Genomic DNA, 20935 nt, shown 5'->3' on the forward strand with positions numbered 1-20935 from the left:
ACACAGGTTGTCCTTCTGCTGATCTGAGGCAGCTGTAGTTATGTTACTTGTCCGTCCCCATCTATGTGTGTAAGTTTTTTTCAAAAATATCACATTTAGTACAGGCATGTGATAAATGATAATACAGTATACTGGAATTATATGCCCTGGGGTTAGGAGTTGTTGAGAAGGATAGGACGGGTTGAAGTCAAAATGACAGGTCTCTATAAGAAGAGCAAGTATGAGGCAGAAGAAGAGCTGCTTTTAGTACCCTGCTTTTTTACTACCTGAAGATTCTTAAAGCGGCTTACAGTCGCTTACCCTCTCCCTACAACAAACACCCATTGAGGTAGGTGAGACTGAGAAAGCTCGGAGAGAAAGTATGACTGGCTCAAGGTCACCCAGCTGGCTTCGTGTGAAGTGGGGAATCAAGCCTGGCTCTCCAGATTAGAGGCCACCATTCTTAACCATTACACCATGGCGCTTCTTGAGAAGAGTGTTACTTGGAGGCAGAATGCTAGAACAATGGTCAAAAGTGGTTCTCTAGAGCATTTGCTGGCAGGGGCTCGTGGGAATTGTAGTGCATGGACATCTGGAGGGCCGCAGTTTGACTAACTCTGCTCTAGAGGGTTTGGCGGACAATGGTTGGCTGGAGTCGGCGCGATGGGAAGACTTACGCAGGCTGTGTGTTTCAGACACTAGATATGACAAGCATATTGTGTGTCTGTGTAAGCATTTATTTATCTTTGTAACAGCTAGAAGGAAGCTGCTGCTGTAGTGAGCTTTGCTCATTTTGGGAGACCTGTGCCTGCCTTCCCAGCAGCAGCTGCAGCAAGGCTGTGGCCAAAGCTAATGTAAATATTTGCTCAGCAACTCTGTTCTACTATTTAATGGAGAAAATGAGAGTGAGGACCTGCCCTAAATGTCTTGGCAAATTCATTCTGAAGAACAGAAAGAAGCCCATTTACTAAGGAAACCATTGACTAGCTTCTTTGTTGTTAAAGTGTCCCCCAATGATCCCACTGCAAGGACCAGATAGAGGCGAAGCGGCACGGGGAAAGAAGCGGAATGGCTGCCTGCTGGCTGGTGGGCTGACGGTCTGACTGGTGCTGCGGCAAGGCACTTCCTCTTTGTGGTGTGAGAGAATTGGAACGGGCGCAGCATTTATCATCTCCTTTCCCACTCTTCGTGCTTGGGGGGGGGCAGTTGTCAGTGAAAGAAAAAGAACTGTAATCGTGCATTTACATATGCTTCTAATTGTTGATTTGGGGATTTTCTATGAACACGGCTTTACAAAACAGATGCTGTTGAAGATGGGGAGGGGAACTTTAAAAAAATTTCTCTCTCCCTTTTTTGGTGGGCAATGAATTAAGTGTTTTTGTGGCCCTCTCATCCGTAGCTGGGAGCAGTTTGTGGACCGCGTCTGCAAATGCTGCTCATAATTGTTTTTCACACATAAGTTATGCAAATGAGCTTTTATGGCAACTGGCATAACAATTAGCATCCTCCAGCAATATTTTAGCAGGTTAATTGCAAAATTTCTAAATTGTACATCTGACTTGTTAATTAGGCATGACAGAGGTGGTAAAACAGTTATCTTCAGGCAGTGGCAGCCAGGAGCTGCTTGAAATGCAAAGAACAACGATTGATTGGATTTGAGGGTTAAAATTGTGGGAGCGCTGCTGTTGTCAAGTGCCGCCGAGCTGCTCAGCTCGATCCCCGGTTGCCTCGGAGCAAGAAGCGCGTTGTTGCCGAGTACCCTGCCATTTAAGAATCTGCCTTATTTAACTCTCCGACTCACTAAGCCCCTCGGATGCCGGGCGCCTGCCTTTGCTGTCGCTGCAGTAAGCAGGAGTAATAATTTCCATTTTATTTACAAATGCAACTGAAATGTGAGCGTTTCTCTTGGGACAATGCAGTCTCCTCTGCCTCTAGTCAATGCTTTTAACGTTGGCCAGACATCTAGATTTCCCCCTCCCATCACAAATTGTAGTGGTTCTTTCCTTGTTTGAAATGCAGCATTAATTATAGTTTGTAAGCTTCTCTTAGCTTAGCTTGGCTTGTTTCCTTAAACTCTTATTTTCTAAGATCTGTGCGTGCCTGTTTAATAATCTTCTCATTTTTACAAAGAACCCCTGAATAATATAGGCAATAATCCCTCGTATGGCTCTTAGTGGTCTTGAAAGACTAAGGTTTGACTGTAATGTAAGAGTTGCTTTTGCTAGTAAGAAAGCATTCAAACCTGACTTTAGTCTCATATGATGGTAGTGCCTGCTATTTTTAAAGAAAATGCCAATATTTGGTGGCAGAATGTGGACCCTTTTTCTTTATGAATATTTACACAACTTCCAACCGTTCTTTGCCACGTGACTTCAGGGCAAAGCATTATTGTATTTTTAAAAATCCAAATGAAACAATGCTTGAGAATACACACTATATTGGAGGCAGGAGAAGAGGGGAGAGAAGCACGCAATTTTCAGCCGTGCAGCTAGCAAACTATGTGTCTTGTAGTTTCAGTGAAGTCTATCAAATTTTACTGCGTATACAATACCTGAGAGCACAAGGAATATGCGTCAAATTAAGTATGTGTGAAATTTGATGTCCCTCTCTGGCTCCTCACACATGCCCTTGATTTAGCTGCATAGCTGTTAATATTGGGATTTTTTTTTATTTAAAAAGTAAATGTTCCTGCACGTATAACTGTTCTAATATTTTACATTTTTTTTGTGACATGCTTATATGGGGTAAGTGCCATTTATGATGTGTTGTCATCAATAATTTTGTCACTAAGAATAAAAACCTTTAAACTCATCCACCCACTGGAATGTTTTATCATATTTATTTTAAGAGAGATGAAATTAGCAGAACGATTTGAGCTCTTTGAATGTGAGAGATGCAAATGTAACTGAATATTTACCTTTAATGAAGGGCAACATAAATATCTCAGTATCAATAAATTACACACAGCGCTTTAGCATTCCATAGGCACCTAATAAATAGTTCCTGGTGGTATTTGTATCTCTCCCCCCCTCCCCAATCATCTTTCCTCAGTCTTTGAGCAGGTTTAGTTTAGCATTGGTATAACCAACAATGAGATCAAATATTAGTCGTCGTCCCCAAGAATATGTTGCAGCTAATGATATTCATCCATGAGCTGAACAGTGGGTTGCTTGTGAAAGGTTGGGGTTCTAATATCCCCTTATTTGTATTTATCATTCTTAAGTAAGGAATTCTGGAGTAAATGCTTCAGTGAATCATATCTAGAGAGTGGTAACCATTTTAATGAGGGTCATTGGAAACCATTTTAGTTGGTCATAACTTCATATCTATTATGTAGCTTTCCCCCGTGCGTATCTCAAACATCAGAGAGAAGTTGCATAGTAGTCCGCCTCTTATCTTGCTCCAGAGAGACTATAAGAACTTTGTTAATAAGCATGAGCCAAGAAAGGGAATGTAAGGTGGCATTGTAGGTTTTTTCCACTGTGCCTTCTTCTTCCCTCCCTCCTTCTAGCTAGCCTAGAAGTAAGTAAATATCCTCTATTGTTTAAATGTACATCACATTTTAACTGTCCTAATATTGATCATCCTATGGAGGAATTATATTGAAGGCTGGTAGTTATTAGTGTAAAGAGGGTCAGATGCAGAGCCTAGTACAAAGCAAGTGCTCTCATGGTAATGATGCTGCTATTTATAGATCCCCCATTTCATTAGTTGCAGAGTTTCAGGGAAGGGATTTTCTCTAGGGGAAATGGATACTTGAAGTTCATTTTCTTCCTGATGCACATTAAGGCAGAAATGTGAACAACCTTCAGTGTAGGACGTGATTACTAGACACTTTTTTGGGAGGGGGGGCTGTTCTATCTAAGAGTTGCGCCCTGCTATTTCTGGCTATGAAAATTATAATTGGAACGAATGGGAAGTACATTTTACACATTGTTAAATATTCCTTCCAAATAAAATATTGTTGTATTAGCACACTATATCCAAACTGCAGAACTATTGTTTTTAAATATTCTAGTGAACTGTATTTTTTAAATGTGCTGTATGTTCCAAGGCTGAATGTACAGTGCTGCACCTAGAGGTGTGTGCATGCAGAAATTCACAGAATATTGGTGCTCCAGTATTTGTTCCTTCCTTTGATCTATTGATCTATGTACATATAACTAAAAACTTCTCCACGACTTCCTTGACAGTCAGGTGGAGGTTAAGCAGCTCATTTTTTTTTTAACTGTGTGGCCTGTTACTTTCCTTCCTGGAATTCTTGACATCTTGAGTTATATTTTTTCCCCTTTAAGAGAATATTTACTTAGTTAGTATTCACTTAATTAGAACTGACTGTTTAATGTTTTCTAGGAGGGTATTTATGGCATTTTCTTTGCCATATTTGCATTCCAGAAATTAAGTCTCCACGCCATTATTCGGCGAGCCTTTCATACATTAGAATGATGAATTGAAAGCAGAAATGGGGAAAAGACTGCAATGCAATGAAAATTTAATCAGCGTCTTCTGCTGCTTTAATAAGGCAAATAATTCTTATTGGCCGCTGCGTTAAGGTTTCTAATATTTAATTCATAACAAACCTTGCATTATTCTGCAGCGGCATCGACAGCTCCACTTTGCTGCCTGCCAAAAGGCAACCATAAAAACTTAAAAGCAGATGTAAACGTCTGAAACAAGGAGAATGATTAGATCTAAAGCGGTCTGGAAAAAAAAAGAAAAATCAACAGTATTGCTGGCAAGTTTGATGAATCTTTACACACTGTTTAGTGATGCACAAACAATATTCAGCTCATTAGATGCATAGATTCAGAGCTCAAGACAGTGACCAGTAACTTAGGCTGTGGTGCAGCCTGTTCAGCTGTTGGCCTCTGGAAATGGATGCATGTGAAGCTTAGTCGATTTAAGGTACTAAACCCATCAACCTGTCTATAGCTCACTGTGAGAACCTCTTGTTTTTGTATATTGAATGTATTTACATTTTTTACCCTGTGTAAAACTATGGCATTGTGTTGCCTAGCTTAATTTTAGCTGCTTGTGGAGCATAAGCTGTTGTGACTATTCAGGGGTGTGTGTATATAAATGTAAACCCCTCCCCCCCCAGTAAATAAGTCCATCTAGCTTGTGTTCGGTCCATGGTGTGTTTAAAATGTGATTGCGAAATCTCCCCCTTCTTCTTGCCAACCTGTCAAATTCCTGCCTTGGCTCTTCAGAAATTAGCTAAGATGCTGCTAAGATCAAATGTGTAAACATTCTGTGTAATTCCACAAGGCTTGTGGCAGTGCGCGTCTACAAGTGCTAGGCTCTAGGAAGTGGCAACCTGCCAATGGAAGGTGCGAGCTCTTGTTACACGGAAGGGTTTGCGCGCCTGCTCCCATTTCTTCTTGTAACGGCTTAATTGGTGTCAGCACCCTAGGGATAAAGGCCTCTAACACTGAAATCCACACGAATCACCCTGTCTCTGCTCAGTGTAGGGAAACTGGTAACAACTGGTGGTGAATGAGGAGTGAACGGCGCTGCAACAATACTCAATGATGTTTGGGATGACAGAAATTAATACGCACTTGCTTGAAGAAAGCAATGATTAATGGCAGTGAGCGAGGGAATGCTGTCCCTTCTTTAACTCCACTTTGATGGGGGACTGAAAAGCAAAAGGCTGTGTTCATTCCCTTTCAAAAGCAGAGGTCATTCAGAGTACATGATAGCCGTTTTTCCTCTGTTTTTTTATTTCATAAATATTATGATAAGCATAGATTAGCTAGGACTTCTGCACCCCTACCATCTATGAAGCCGTGAAAGACTATATTATGTCCGTTTGGCCATTTTGCGCTTAACGGAGGGATGCCAGGTTTACTTGTCTCAGAGTTCCTTTCAACTTGGCATCCTTGTATATAATTAATATAATTCCCTCTCTTTTTAAAAGGTTGCTGTGCCTTAGTCCGCCTTTCTGACCGCAGCCTTCAGATACCTCAGTGGATCTGAAGTGATGTACTGCTGAAACCGGAGGAGAGACAGAAGTGATCTTTCCCCCTCCCGTATAAATATATTTTTGATGTCAATACAGTGTATTTGGCAAGGTTCTCATGTTTGTCAAGAGAATCTCTCCCCATCATCTGATGAAGAAGCTGCTGCCTCACCCAAGGTGTGGAAATAACACGGTTGCTTTGGATAATGAATTCTTCATCTGAAAAGAACTTTAAAAACAAAGTACAATGTTTGGTGTCCTCTTCCCCCCCCCCCCCCAAGAGTGAGAAGGCTGATACATCTTCGGGATCTGACAGGAAGACATAAATTAATAGAGTACTGGAGATCAGGTTCTCATTAATAATCCATTTTGTCGTGGCTCTTGGCATTGTCAAGCTCATCGCTGGTTCATATTTTGTAAAAGGATAAAAGCATGGGATGTCTTAAGGCACAACATAGGAAGAGGTTGTCATCTCTGGGGGGAGCCAGTGATTAAACATAGTTTTTGTCTCCCAGGGGGAAAAGGTGCTTTCTTACTTAAGCATGTTTACGTGCTTATTTAAATATGAGGAGGGGGACCTCAGTTTTTAAATATTGGAAGAAATGTAAATTTAGCATGCAAAATATTGGTTAGAAGTATTTCCTTCTTTAATTGCTGCTGTTAAATACGAAGACTGGTTTGGAAAGATTTCAGGTGAACCTGAGGCTTGTGTATGGAGAATTGCTTTGAGATGGTATTGCAGGGGGTATAGTCTGTTAATTGAGTAAAAGACTGGGATCAGTACCTGCTCCAGGATTTGGGGGCGCATGAATTTTGGAGCAGGTTGCACTTAGCAGGTCCTTGTTCCTGAGTGACCTACTCCTTGCTAATGTTCCTGTTTCTCACTTTTTCCCTATAGGTCTAGTGTCCACTTCTGCTGACAGAGAATGCATGGTGGTAGTTGCTGCTTTCTTACTTTAGCTGCTGCTTCTTTGTGTGAAAAAGGCAGGCAAACAAGCTGCTTTTTCTCTTTGTAAGCCCTGCAAGGGATTCCAAGTTTTGTTATTGGGCCTTTGATAGAGCAGGAACCTTGACATGTGCTCAGTGGTACAAACCCTTGATGCTTGCTAAGGATGTAAACTTTATGCAAAAAAAAAGCATAACTATCTTGAGTATTAGGATTCTATTTAAGCACTAACAGTCTTTCATTCTTTTGTGAAGAGATTCCTGGTATTGCTCCTTTTTGCACGCTCCATCTTCAAAGCTACAAGCGTGTGATGAGTGAAAGGCCATTAGAAAGGAGAAGTGTGGGCTTCTGCTTTTCTGTCTATTAGAAGCCTCTGAGGTTTTTGTCTCTATGCCTTGCTTCATTCAGTCCTTCCTTTTGGGGCTGCAAACATTCCTACTGGGCCACGTAAGTTTTCCTGGATGTGGTGCAGTAGTGATGGGGATATTGTTGACTCTCCACCTAGCCAGCTCCATCTGCATATTTGCATCTACACAAGATTTGTGTTTTCACTACTTTGGAGCACTTTAAAAGGTTTACTACAGAATGTAAATAAATAAATCCTTATTTAAGCATTTAGTATTTTACTTCTCTAGTGCTGTCCCTGGATGGGATCCAAAGGCATAGTCTAGGTGTATCTATCCAGTGAGGGCTTTTTTACTCCTGAGCAGTGCATCTATATGACCCATAATGCATGGGCCGGAATGCCCGCGCTGGCGGCGGCAGGGCATTGGGGAAAATCCCCAATTATGCACGCCCCCGACGTCAGCACGGGCATAGCCCAGCCCGGGGCCACGGAAGGCCTGCGTTATGGGAATGCGGAAAGTTCCTCAGTCTCCGGCATACCACGGGCGCTGGCAGGGACTGGGGCAGTCTGGCGCCGTGCATAATTGATAGCGCCGTGCCTTTCAGCATGCCCGGCCCTGACCTATGGTGTCCCTGTAGGGACACCGCACGCCCCTGCAAGCTCCGCAGAGCTGGGGAGCCGGCAGGGGTGTTCCCCTGTCCCCCGCCGTGGTGTGTGGTAGGGGCCTGGCCCCTCCCCGCTGGCCGCTGCCATTGCTGGGCAGCGTCCTGGGCTTCCCGGCCCCGGCACACAGTTCGTGTGAGCAAGCTACGCCAGGACATCCACATACGCCGGGCGTGCTCTGCCCCGTGTGTACACGGGGAATGGCGGGGCATCCTGTCCTGCCGCAATGGCACAGTGGCTGCCCGGCGTAATGGCCGCTGTGCATAATGGGTCTATAATGTGTAGTGCTTTGCTTTTGAAGTCTCCTCCATTTTGAGAGCTTGGCCATTGTGTAGAAGTGGCAGTCATTTGAGAAACTCTAGCCCAAAAGCCCCCAAATACACTGAACCTAATAGTTTGGATTTTTGGAACCTGGCCTATATATTGTGCTAAACTGTGGTTCATTCATGACAGCTCAGAACACCAGTTCTAGGGAATCTACCTAGCCTTCCTTAATGCTTGCGTCAGTTAGTCCACATATTGCAGCTTTGACTCTGGTCCTTTGTTCATGGGGATTGAGGAAGCCTCAATCCAAAGAGGTATACATGTTTTGCAAATGTGTTTTTTACTTTGTATGGTGCTCCAGCTTGCCACATAATTTCCAAACTATTTTAACATCTCGCATCCCCCTTTAAATGTTGACGCTGGGTATTTTTGCCTAAGCAATTTAAAGGGATCAGGGCAAGGTAGAATACCTCACACGCTGAGCCGGTGGCAGGCAACCTTTGAAGCTGCTCTTGCATCAAATCTACAAATTTTTCTATGTAATTTTCTCAGCTATTGAGTAAAAAATGTAGTTTTGAATCAGCATTGAAATGCAATGCCAATATGGTGAAATTAGAAGAGTCACACAACCAGGTTGAAACTCTTGATTGGATCTATATGTGGGTTCTTCCCCATTTCTGGTGACAGTGTTGTAGGACTTTGGTATGTACATTCAGTTGTGCCTACTGAGCTAAGGCTTGCATTCTGAACTTCTAAGAGTGGGGTCTACTTTGACAGCCAATGAGGTATAGTAGTTAAAATATCAGACTAGACTAGGATCTGGGAGATCCAGGTTTGAATCCCCTCTCTTCCATGGAAGTTTTGTCGGTGACCTTGGGCTGGTTAACACATTCTTATCCTAGCCTATCTCACAAAGTTGTTGTGAGAATAAAATGGTGTCAAGGAGTATTATATAAATCACTCTGAATCCCCATTTGAGAGAAAGGCAGGGCATCGTGAAATAAATACCTGTCCTGGAGTAGAGAGAGAGAGAAATGAGAGAGAAGGAAATTGTGGAAATAGTTTTGGGTTTGAGGGGAGCATTGTAAACAGGGACCAAAGACAAAAGAAGGTAGCTGAAATTCTATCGAAACAGGGAGAGGGATGCATGTATCATCTTGCTGTTCTCGTGTCTTGGATTTTTTGCTCCCACATACAATGTGTGCTCTCTGCCTATACCTTGTTGCTTTGAGGTGGTCACAAAAGAGAGTAAAGAGTATCTCAGTCATACATGTGTTTTTCTTAGAAGTAATTCCTAGTGCATAGGTGTAGCTTTTCTCTTTGTGTTGTGGACTTACATATATCTAATATGGCTTATTTACTTTCCTTGACACATGTCTAGGTTTGTTTTTGGCTGAGAACAGGAAAAATGAATATTATGTCACTTGAATCCTCTTTTGTTCTTGGATGTGAACCTTTGAGTCTCACAGAACTGTTTGCCAAAATGAAAAGGCAGTTTTTTCCCCTTGATCATGAAGAAGAGCCATGTGTTGCTTTCAACACTGCTTGCTCCCTTATCCCTTCAGAAAGTTCTGGTTCTAAATGTTTTTTTAGAAAATTAACATTGAGAAGGGGCTTAATAAAACTAATTTGTACAGCATTAAGGCCCCTGGCCCTGTTCTTTGCCATGATGACTGTACATAAGCATGCTGTTTCATGCTTATGGCTCCAAAACCTTTAGAAAGATTAATTCACATCCAACAAAATGAATACATGATGAGGGGAGAATAAGCCTTATGATGTGCCATTCTTCCATGGTTTTCATCTTAGATTTGCAGTTCAATATTGTCATTTACTAAATGGGGGGTGGGAGATGGGGGTTGAGGGGTGAGTGGCTTTGCTTTGTAGTTGTGGGAGGATGGTGGAAGATGTGCAGTGTCGATTTCACAAATGTAGAACATCAGGGCATGGAACAGTTCACAGCATTCTTTGGCCTGAAAAATAGGAGGTTGGTATTAGGAAGATTTAGAACATTCCTCTCACTACAGAGTTACAGAGGACATTTGTCTCTCCACATTGTAGTGAAATTTTAAAGAGCAGGTTTTGACAGGAGCCGTTTTGCTGACACCGAATATTTTGTTCACTTCTGACTCTCAAATAAGTGCTACTTCTGTCATAATGATTGATTTAGATTCATCTTAGACCATACCTTTCACATCTTTCTCTTTTTCTTTTTTGGGGGTATTTATTTTTCAGTTGTGTAGCTATGCTTCCGGAGGATATTGCTGTTTTAAAATTGTTATGAGTGGTGGCAAGTGACATTTTTTTAAAGTAATAAAACAAAATGTTTATAACTGGCCATGCACACTTGGCAGTACAATGCGTAAGAAACCAAATCCCCCAAGGTGTGATTATCTTTATATTATAATGAGACAAAGGGAAGGAAGTATTACAATTAAGAACCCTGTTAGGCTAAGGCTAAATAAGTATTTTGTGTTGCCTTGAAAGCAAGTCCCTTGTTCTCCAAGGGTGTCATGGGCCTCCCTAAGGAGGCACAAATGGTTGCTAAGAGACCTGTAATTTTTATTACCTTGTCTAGGCAAATGGGAGGAATGGTGGTGATGGCGCTTGAGAAGATGGCCAACAGTTTTTTTTAGCTTTCATAGAATCTTCACAGCAAGCCTATGAGGTAAGTTAGGCTGAGTATGACTGGAATGGAAACCCACATTTCTTCAGTCCTAGTCGAGCACTTATATTCACTTATGTTTGGCTTTGCAGTTGTGCTGTTATAAGGAGGTGTGTAACTACCTTTCTAGTCTTATTAATGTAGGTGGAGCTGCACTCAGTGTTCCCCCTTCCTCTCTTCTCCCTAGAGTCCAAATGGCCTAGCTTAGCCCTGGCTGGTCCAAACTTGGGACCTAAGGAGGGCAGTCCACAGTCAGGATTTGGATGAGAGACTTTCAAGGAAGACTGGGGTTGCTATGAAGAGGAAGGCAATAGGAAACCACATCTGTGCATCTATTTCCTGGTATAGTCTGTGGATGGGGTTGCAACTGGAGAGCATATTCTTCTTCTTTTTACCCTGAGCTGCCTCTGTTCTGTTAATGTCTGAATTGGACATGGCCAAGTAAAATGAATTTGCTCTGCTTGGAGTTGCTGCACTGGCATTATGAAGCAGTGTTGCACCTGGGCAAGACTCCTTGATTCTTGCCACATTGGAGTTTGTCTAATTCTGTTAGAGTCTTTTGATTGTCTTAGTTTGTTACATGGATTGTGATGCTTATGGTTTAGCCCTTGAAACAGAATGCTGCAAATGCTCTCTTTTTGACACACTGTTAGTTACCCATAATAGTCTGTACTGATTGCAGGAGCGCTTCTTTTTTTTTTTTAATATGGTTTGCATGCCATAGTTTCCCAAACTGTGGCTTATAAGAAGCAAGTTTCTTTGACCAACTGGTTCAAGAGTGGGTTGAGGAAGTGGTACTGTTACTTGCTTTTTATTTTTCTGAATGTGGGCTGGTGACCTTAAACAGTTTTGTAAGATAGGATGGTACTTTAAGATAAGGGTCCCCAACCTTTTTGAGCACTATTGGAATACTGACTTAGGGCGGTGGGCATGACCACAAAATGGCTGCTGCAGGAGGAGGATCCATTGACAAAATGGCTGTCACAGGAAGAAATCCTCCATTCTGCCACTGAAACAATTTTATTCTGCCCAGCCATTTAGATTCCCAATGGCCAATCAGAATGTCTGCTGGGCCAATCAAAATGTCCTCCATCTGGTCCATCCTACTGTCAAAAACACTTGGTAGGTTTTATGGTGCTCATGGGCAACATATTAGGGGACCCCTGTCTTAAAAAGATAAAATTCTTAAGCCTTTTAGAGTTGAGATTTGGCTGTTGCATTCTTACATGTGAACATGACAGAGGGAGAAGAAAACATGTTTTCTAAGGAGAGGGAAGATGGCCTGTAGTTACACTGCTGGGTATTATATGAATAATGAAGCTAGTGTATTAATTTGTCTGAAGGTTTCCACTGTGGGAAGCTGAGGAGGAATGGTCATTGGGGGCTATATCAGGGGAGCTAGACTGGATGGCTTCCTCGCATCTTTTACATCAAATTCCATGTATATGTTTGTGTCCTGCTCCTTGTGCGAGAGCTCAGAATAGCGTGTGTGTGTGACAGCCAATTTTTATCCCTGCAGTTGGATGAGGAACAATGGCTTATTAAAAAGTCATGCAATGAGCTTCATGAGCAGAAATCTGAATCCTAGTACAAGTTGAACACTCTAGTTACCAAGCCACACTGAGGGCCAAACCAGGCGTGTGTACTTTGTTCAGAATTCCCAGTGATTTTTTAAAACATCTTCACTTTTCAAGGGTGTATATTTTTTTGAGGGGTGGTGGTAGTGGTTGAGATCGTGGACAGAAGATAGTATTAGGGAAAGAAGGTCTTAAGCCTTCATCTTGCTGATTTCTTGACCTTAAGTAGCCTTCAGGAGCTATGCGTGTGCCCCACTGAGGTAACTAACATTTGAATTGGGCCTGGTAATTTAGTTCTTTAAATATTATTGGGAGCATCAAACACTGGACTATCGGAACATATGTGGTTTGGACCTGACTCTCTTGATGGTAATTGCTTAGTGTCACAAGTGAGAGAGGGAAGTGCGTAGATGGTAGCTAGTAACCATGTCTGAATAGTAATGGTATCAAATACTTCCATGATGTACCAGATAGTCTCCTTTTTGATAACTGTAGGTAATAAGAAATTCTTATGTCTTTGGATAGTTATGGCAATTGCTAAGTGTCAGTGAATATAACACGGACTCCTTATAATTTGCTTGCTAATTGACTGAATAAGGCTTACCTTATTTGTAATTCATCTTGGGTCCCAGTGGGAAAGGTGGACTAAAACTGAAGCTAATAACAATAATATCTCCTCCACATGGTGAAGAGAAAAAATATGCATGAGAGCCAGATACCACTTGAATAGTGCTTTACCCTCTCCCCCTGTCTATGCAGATAGCCGTCAATTCATCTGGTACATTTTTATCCCACCTTTCCTCCAAGGAAGTTAGGGCTATGTACATGGTTCTCTTCTCCACTTTATACAAACAATAGTCCTCTGAAGAAGGATAGGCTAACTGAGCTTCATAGCATTATGGGGATTTGAACCCGGGTCTCTCAGCTCATAGCCTGACACTCTAGCCACTATACCACACTGATACATAGGTATTGCACTTTTGGGAAGTGCCAAAATTCCGGATTCTCCTATGTACTTAACATGCAGCCACTTCCAACAGTTTTCTTAGGGGCTGTTCTTCTGGTAATGAAAACGGAGTATCTTTTCTAAATCAGTGAAATAAAAGTTTGTGTAACTTGGCATCAATGAAATTCGAATAGGTAACTTGGTGTGGTTTATCCTAACTACCTCTTGCTTCTCTCATTCCTTCCCTCTGCTGTGGGTCTTTAGAGACTTTGGTTTTGCTTTTGCTGTAAACAACAGTTTTGCTAATGGTAGTATATCAAAATAGTAATAAGAGAATAGCCATCTAAAGCACTGACCCGCCTTTGAGCTGCTTGAAGATAGTGAGTGGTTCAGCTGGGTTCAGAAAGGCATGTATTATATTTTTATCCTGGTTTTCAGCTAAAACTGGCTCTCAAACTGGTTTGGGGGGAATAAAACCTCTCCAATACAAATATTTAAATTTAAGTACAAACATTCCACGAGAAGAAGATTCTCAGCTGAGCTGGACCTCGTCATGTTTGAGGGTTGATGGCAGCTTCTTGCCTCCCTTCTGCTTGGCCTGTATATGAAACAGGCACAGGATATGTTTATAAACCCTGTGGATAAACACAGGCTGTACTTGGATTTGTCAGACTTCTTAGTCTGCAAGACCAAGCCTTCCCTCCCCCGTTCTTTGGGGTTGCTGCATGCAAAGAAAAGTTACTCATGTGCCCTCGCCTGCTGTTGAAATAGAATATAGTAAAGGAAAGCATAAATAGTACATAGTGGAAGCAAGAAGCTAATAATTGAGTTGTGGAGGCTAAAAAAGGCCTCTCAACATTATAGATTCTGCAAGTATTTGACAACGATAACAGCTTCTGCCGATGAAGAAGCAAGGCTAGGGGTGGCAACGGCAAAGCGGATCTTCTCCTGAAATATCTTTCACAGTTGCGCCAAGAAAAGCAGCTCCGATGGAACATTTTCATAAACTATCATCAGTTATGCCGCAGCAGCTTCACAAATCAGAAATGATATCTTCAGGCACTGCTGTCAAGTGTTATTCAAATAATACCAGCCTCACATTTGAATAACAGCAGACATTTTGAATTAATTAATCAGACGAGATAGTCGAGGCCCTTTCTCATTAGTCTCTGGGTCAGGCATGGGAAGATATATGCGTCGGTGATGATACACTTGTCTTTAATCGTGATTTATGAAGATTTAGGATTGTGTGTGATTTGTCAAAAGGGTTCTGGGGGGGAAAAAAAGGCTGGTGCATATTTCATTACCTAATCTGAGATTGATTTCATGATGCCGAGAGATATAACCCCATTGTTAGGCTACGTGGGAAAGCACAGGTAGAAGCAAGGCATCCTGGGATTCTTTCTTTAAAAAAAGAACTGGCTTATCTTTGTGGCTGTCAAGCAGGGCTGTAAACTTTTACTGCCAGCACTTAACAATTCTTGCTTTAATTATAGGCAAATTCTTCATTCTATTTGTGAAGGGGGGGGAGAAGATGAAAAAGAGAAGGGCCTTTTCAGTCATGTTCTAGTTAAAAAGCATAGCCATCGTTATATTACGTCCCGGTGTTGGTCACAAGCAAATTCCATGGTTTGGTCAAGAGACAAAATGTAAAGGGTTATGGTTTGTTGCAGATTAATAGTGGAGGTAAACAATGTACAACAAGCAGGGAATAGCTCACAGAGTAATTTCCTCTTCCAAGAGCCAGCTTGGTGTAGTGGCTGAGAGTGGCAGCTTCTAATCTGGTTAGCTGGGTTTGATTCCTTGCTCCTCCACCTGCAGCCAGCTGGGTGACCTTGGGCTAGTCATAGTCCTGATAGTTCTGTTCTCAGGGAGCAGTCCTATCGGAGCTTTTTCAGCCCCACCTACCTCACAGGGTGTCCTTGTGAGGAGAGGAAGGGAAGGCAATTGTCATTTTGAGTCTCCTTTGGGTAGTGAAAAGTGGGGTATAAAAAACAACACTTTTTCTAGGGGGTTAAGTGAAATTGATAGTAGCTGCCCAAGATTCTAGCATGTTTCCTATTTAGATATTTTGGGCAATTAAATGGCATGCACAGCTTAAGTACATATGAAGAAACTACCTTATACCAAATCAGACCATGGGCTAGCTACTTTGACTAGCAATCATTCTCCAGAGTGTCAAGCAAAGAGAGATCATTCCAAGCACAGATTCCTTTGAACTGGAGGTGCCACAGCTTGAACCTGGGCATGCAGTTATGCATGCAAAGCAGGTGCTTTGCCCCATTACGAGCTGAGTCAAATGACTGCTACACCATCTGAGAAAGATTTATGCAGAAATAACTGCAGTCATGCTGACTAGGTATACCAAGCAAAGCAGCCTATAGGTCTGAGAAACTTTTGTACGCTCTGTACATTATTTTTAGTCTAGCTCTCTTCTCAATCCCAACAAACTATCTTAAAAGCAATATGGCAGTAAGGAGGCAAGCAGGAAGAAGTAAAATGCGATTTCACTCGTGGTAATCCTGATCTTTTTCACAGTTACCAGATGGATCTTTGAGTGATTCTTGTAGGGACATAAACAAGAATGCATTTTATTAATGTGGGTAACATCTGCATGTCGTGCTCCATCCCTTTTGTTTTCTGTTGGCATGGGAAAGAAAAAGAAATAGTGAGAGGCCATTCAGGAAGATTCAATTCCATCCTCTGGACTGAAGAGAGTTAGCTGCAGCAAAAAATGGAGACCTGCTGCAAAAATGAAAGACCTTTTTCTGTTCACCCCATATTGCTCTGTCTTTAAAACCTTACCAGTTGAACTGGGGTCCTTTCCGACTCTATTCTATGATTCTATGAAAAGGGTGTTCTGAGTCACAAAGACTATGGAAGACTTTACAACAACTAGAAAGAGGCCCCTATCCCATGCAAGAAGAATAGATGCCTTTCCTCAGCAATAGTGCATTTTCAGAGGGCGTTGTACAAACAATACTTTCCCCATGAAATAATCACATGGCTACTGGGGCTCCAGGGAGTTCATCCAGACCATGCTTTGCTTGGATCATGCAGAAATTGTTCTCAGGCACTGTGTTAATGTGATACAAAATCCACAATAACAGTCCCTGAGATGCATCTTTAGATTATCACAAGGGATTGGAGCAAGGAAGGTAAACAAGTGAATTGCAGTGGCTTCATGTTGAAGAAGACAAATGAGAGTTGATCCATGATGCCCAGTATTAGGTCATGTCAGGGGAGTGAGCCTTACATCTGCTGAACTTGTATCTAGTCTCCAGTGAACTTTTGGGTTTGGCGAGATTATGTTGGAACATACAATTTAAACTCTTCAACTTTATAATACAAGGCAGTCTTATGTTTTTCACAGATACCTTCAATTAGAAGTCTACAGTTTAATAACTTTTTTCTGATTTGGGGGATATTGGTTGGATATTCTGGATATTCAAATTCTTGGGGCTCTGTTGCTTTAGATCTTTGTGCACCATAGTAGTTGACTTTTATCTCAACTTATATTCTTCTAGAAAGTAGGTTATTGCTCTCTTGGCTTGGAGATGTTCTCTTTGGCCAAGTTTGTGAGACCAGCCTAGAATTCCTCTTGTGTTCCTGTTCTGAACAGGTTTGTAGAATGTTTTTGAAGATCATATCCACACTCTGAATTGGTGCTATCTAACATTAAAAGCTTCATAGCTTTGGTGGTATGATTAAGTAAGGCCACCAAGGACCCCTCTAAAATAGATTTAGGGGCTATAGTTAGCTGCTGAGTCACCAGGTATCCCCTCTCTTCAAACCTGGCATTTGCATTTGCATTTCTATTGAACCTTAGCCTTTTTTGTTTTTGTTTTGCGGTCTTTGTTACATTCTTCCTATAGCTTTAGGATATGTAGAATAAATGCAAGCTGCAGAGCAAGTATTTCATTAGACTGTCTGGTTGTTGAAGTGCAGTTTGTTCACTTGGTGTCATTGGCTCTGGGGCGTTTGATGGAGTCCCTCCCATGTTACCCAGTTGCCATTCAAAAGTGAAGTAATTTTATTCGTGAGTTACTAAATAGCTTTCGCCACCCTTCTCTGTGGCCTCCATGAGCATAATAGCCTAATTTCCGGTGTGACTGTTGGCTCAGTTCTCAGTGCTTTTCTACACTTAAGGGTGCAGAGTGCAATGTAGTTTAAATGCAAACATATTACTGTATATTAAGTGTGTGTGTTAATATATTATTAGTAGTTGGGCTCATAACAAACAGTGGTCAGCCAGTGAGATGAAAAGGGACAGAGTTCAATAGTAACACTCAGACAGCCTAGTAATTACCCAGACAGCTTGCAGTCAGGAAAGCTGTTCAAATCTAGGATTATAACCTGTACTGAAGGCAACCCTGTGAGGTAGAATTTCAAAAGATCCTTAGTCCCTTTGAATTAGGAGGGGTGTCCTTCTAGCATTCTCCTTTAGAAATTAGCATCAATACAAGCCTAAGAACAAGCAGGTGTTTAATATCCTGTCATAATTGTAAAATATAAGATAATACATGTTGTGTGTGAATAAATGTGAATTGTGTATGTGTATTTGTATATACATTCACATATGAAATTGAGAGTTTCTGCCAAATAGCCTTGAAAAACAGCAAACCACTTAAACAGTTCCTGAAATTCAACATAAGCAAGTGAGGGAAGGGCTATAATAAAACTCTGTTAACATCTTCTAAAGAAGATAGTTTTGACCAGCTGTCTAAAAACAAAAGCTGAGTGAATCTCCTTAGGAAAGGAGTTAGAGTCAAGTTTAAAAGGCTCGGATGCCCACCATAACTTGGATGATAGCACAGTAAGGAAGTGTCCACAGAAGATCCTCGTATGCTAATAAGCTAGGAACAAGGAAGGTTGTCTTTGAGGTTCCCTGGCAGAGACTGCTCAGGCCTTTCAAAAGTCAAAAACAGCACCTTGAGCTGGGCCAGAAATCAAATGAAAGTCAATGCAATACTTTCAGAATTTGCAAAATGTGATCATGGCTGCTGACACACATGGATTTTTAACTAGGGTAGAACCCATGTCTTACTGTTGAGCTTACACAAGACGTGTGCTCATAGACAGCAGATAGTTGAGGCAAAGTAAAACCCTCCTTTGCTTGGGCTTCAAATGGGAAACACATCCCCTTCCCTGCTGCAGGCAGAGCCTCTGCATGAAATCTTTGCCTGCAACCAATCTGTGGAGGTATGGTGGAAGCAGGATCTCCAGCTTTAGTCCTCCTCTTCCTCCTCCTCCTCCTCCTCTCTGGTGCCAGAAGAGTTTCAGAAAAGCCAAAGAGGAGGCCAGGAGTGACTTGTGGGAAGCTCCTAGTCTAATGCAACTTTTTTTTTCAGTTGCTTGGCTTCAAAACTCCCCTGTGGCATTCATTTTGAGGTTGGCCCCATCCACAAATCTTTCTTAAAAAGGGATGTTCCTTCCCTGTTCTAGAGAATGCAAACTTTTATAGACTCCATTTCCCTCTTTTGCTTCTGAGGTCTTCTGCCAAACTGCACTGCCAAGAGATGCTTGTTTCCCAGCTGAGAGAGGTGAACATTCCTTTCTCCATAAACCAACCACTATAGCTGGATGGCTTTTGCCAGGACTTTTTTCATGTACAGAGGACGGCAATTTTTTTCATTAGGCAAAATACATCATGCAACTGTTCATCTCTTGTGTAACTATAGAAACAAAAGGATCAGATTTAGTTTAAAGAAGGGGACGGCGAGCTCCTTGCCAAGCACAGCACCATCTTCTAAAACTTCAGCTCAAGATTAAAGTTAATGAAGAGTAAAAAGCCCAGCCCACAAATTTCTGAGCACGTTCCAGAGCCTGGGCTGGATATTAATAGAGATTACAAAGAGGGCAACAGCTTGCTCTTGTTAATGCATGAGAAGCTTTCTCTCAAAGCGCCTGTACTCCCTGTGTGAGTTGGGGGAGTGTAGAAGTCAGACTTGGGTCTTGAATACGTAAATTTCTTTTGGGGCATGTCTCCCCTGTGTCTTAAGCGCTTGTCTGGTCTTCATTTCTCATAGCATGTGAGCCATTCATACTCTTTGCTGTACTGTTCTCACTTAGGTGTTGGAAGACACCGTTATACCTCAAAAGGGACAGGACTTGGTAAGAACTTTGAGATAAATCTGAGATAAGAGCTCTGTGTAAATCTGGAACTATCATCCTTTCCTGATAACTAAGTAATTTAGGCTGTTTCCACACAGATTTTGCTCCATCTTGGATTTCTTACAGCATTGTTTTGAGGGCTGTCCCACATGACACCATTAACTCGGTGTCCTGCTTCTACATTTTTCTTCGGTTTGCTGTGATTTTTCCTAAACCTGCTTTGCTGTGATCTTTTTTAAAAGCTCACAGTTAAAGTGGCTTTGGGTGCTGTATGGATGCCCACCTTTGTGCCCTAATCTTGGTAAATCTTGATAAACTGCCACAGTGCAACAATGCACAGTGCATTCCTTCCCAGCTTACTTTAAATGTCTCTAGACTTTTTAGCTCCAGAATTATAAAGGAAAAGGATGCAAGATGTACATTCTTGGAATGGAATGTATACAAGGAAAAGGCCTAGTTAAAAAAATGAAAACTGGGAATTAATACACCACTGAAATCAATTGTTACAATGTTATAGTAACTCAGTACTAATTAAGAAAAACACTTGGATTGTGGGGAAACAGTAGCCCCGGAAAGCTGAGGCTAGGAAAGTATGGGGGAAATGCTATGTTTCCATTATAAATGCAGCAGAACATGCCCAGAGAAGATTCTTCACATGGAACTGGCATTGGAAGTTTAACTTTTCTTGGAGAGGGGAAATGGCTCAAAGGTGGAGTACATGCATAAGTTCCCATAAGCATTGGGTAGCCACTGCTTTCCATGCAAAGTTGGCATTCTCAAGCTGACCATACTATGGCTGTTCAGTTTCAGGATTGAAGTCCACAGGTGAGAGGGAAGTGTTTTTAGAATACATATGACATGAAGGCTGGGTGCAGTGTAGGGAATTGAGTTTTTTCTTCTACGTTTTGGTCTTGTGTAAGGTAATATGATTTGATCATTGCTCTTTGGAACCCCATGTTGGAAAGATTGTGTAAAATAAAAACCTCGTGTGAACTAAAAGCCAGGAGGAGCTGGATATGAGTTCAGTAACACCACTTACAATGTTTTGCCTTCACCAGTTGCAGAACAAACCTCAGCTGCTCAGCCAGTACGATTAACTTCCACAGGCTGTGTAGGGTAATGTATCGAGCAACAAGAACAGTAGGTTATAGTGAACCAGTCCAAAAATATTCTTCCACTGCCTCTGTTCTCTCCCTGTACCATTATATCGGCTAATGCCAAATTGGTAGATTGCTATCTGTTGTAAATCTGATGCCTTCTTAGCTCAATATGTATTCTCACTGGATGGTTTAATGGCCACAGGAATCCATGTGTTAACTTAATGAAGTACAAGTGCTTTAATGATACGCAATCTAAATCTTAAATCATTGTAAAGTCATATGTATTATGTGGCTATCCATTACCTAGAAAATACTAATATATCACAGAACTTAACTCTTGCTCTTCATGTCCTCATTACTGGCTTTCCAAAGA

The 20935-nt window shown here is 41.7% G+C and overlaps 1 protein-coding gene across 2 annotated transcripts in view; it reads left to right on the forward strand.

Annotated features, from left to right (window-relative positions):
* PBX3 (PBX homeobox 3) overlaps positions 1-20935 on the forward strand; it is a 213124-nt gene that overhangs the window by 17556 nt on the left and 174633 nt on the right. The gene's annotated exons all lie outside the window — the stretch shown is intronic.

The sequence above is a fragment of the Paroedura picta genome, chromosome 12 (genome assembly GCF_049243985.1).
Source record: "Paroedura picta isolate Pp20150507F chromosome 12, Ppicta_v3.0, whole genome shotgun sequence".
In the NCBI taxonomy this organism is placed as follows: domain Eukaryota; kingdom Metazoa; phylum Chordata; class Lepidosauria; order Squamata; family Gekkonidae; genus Paroedura; species Paroedura picta.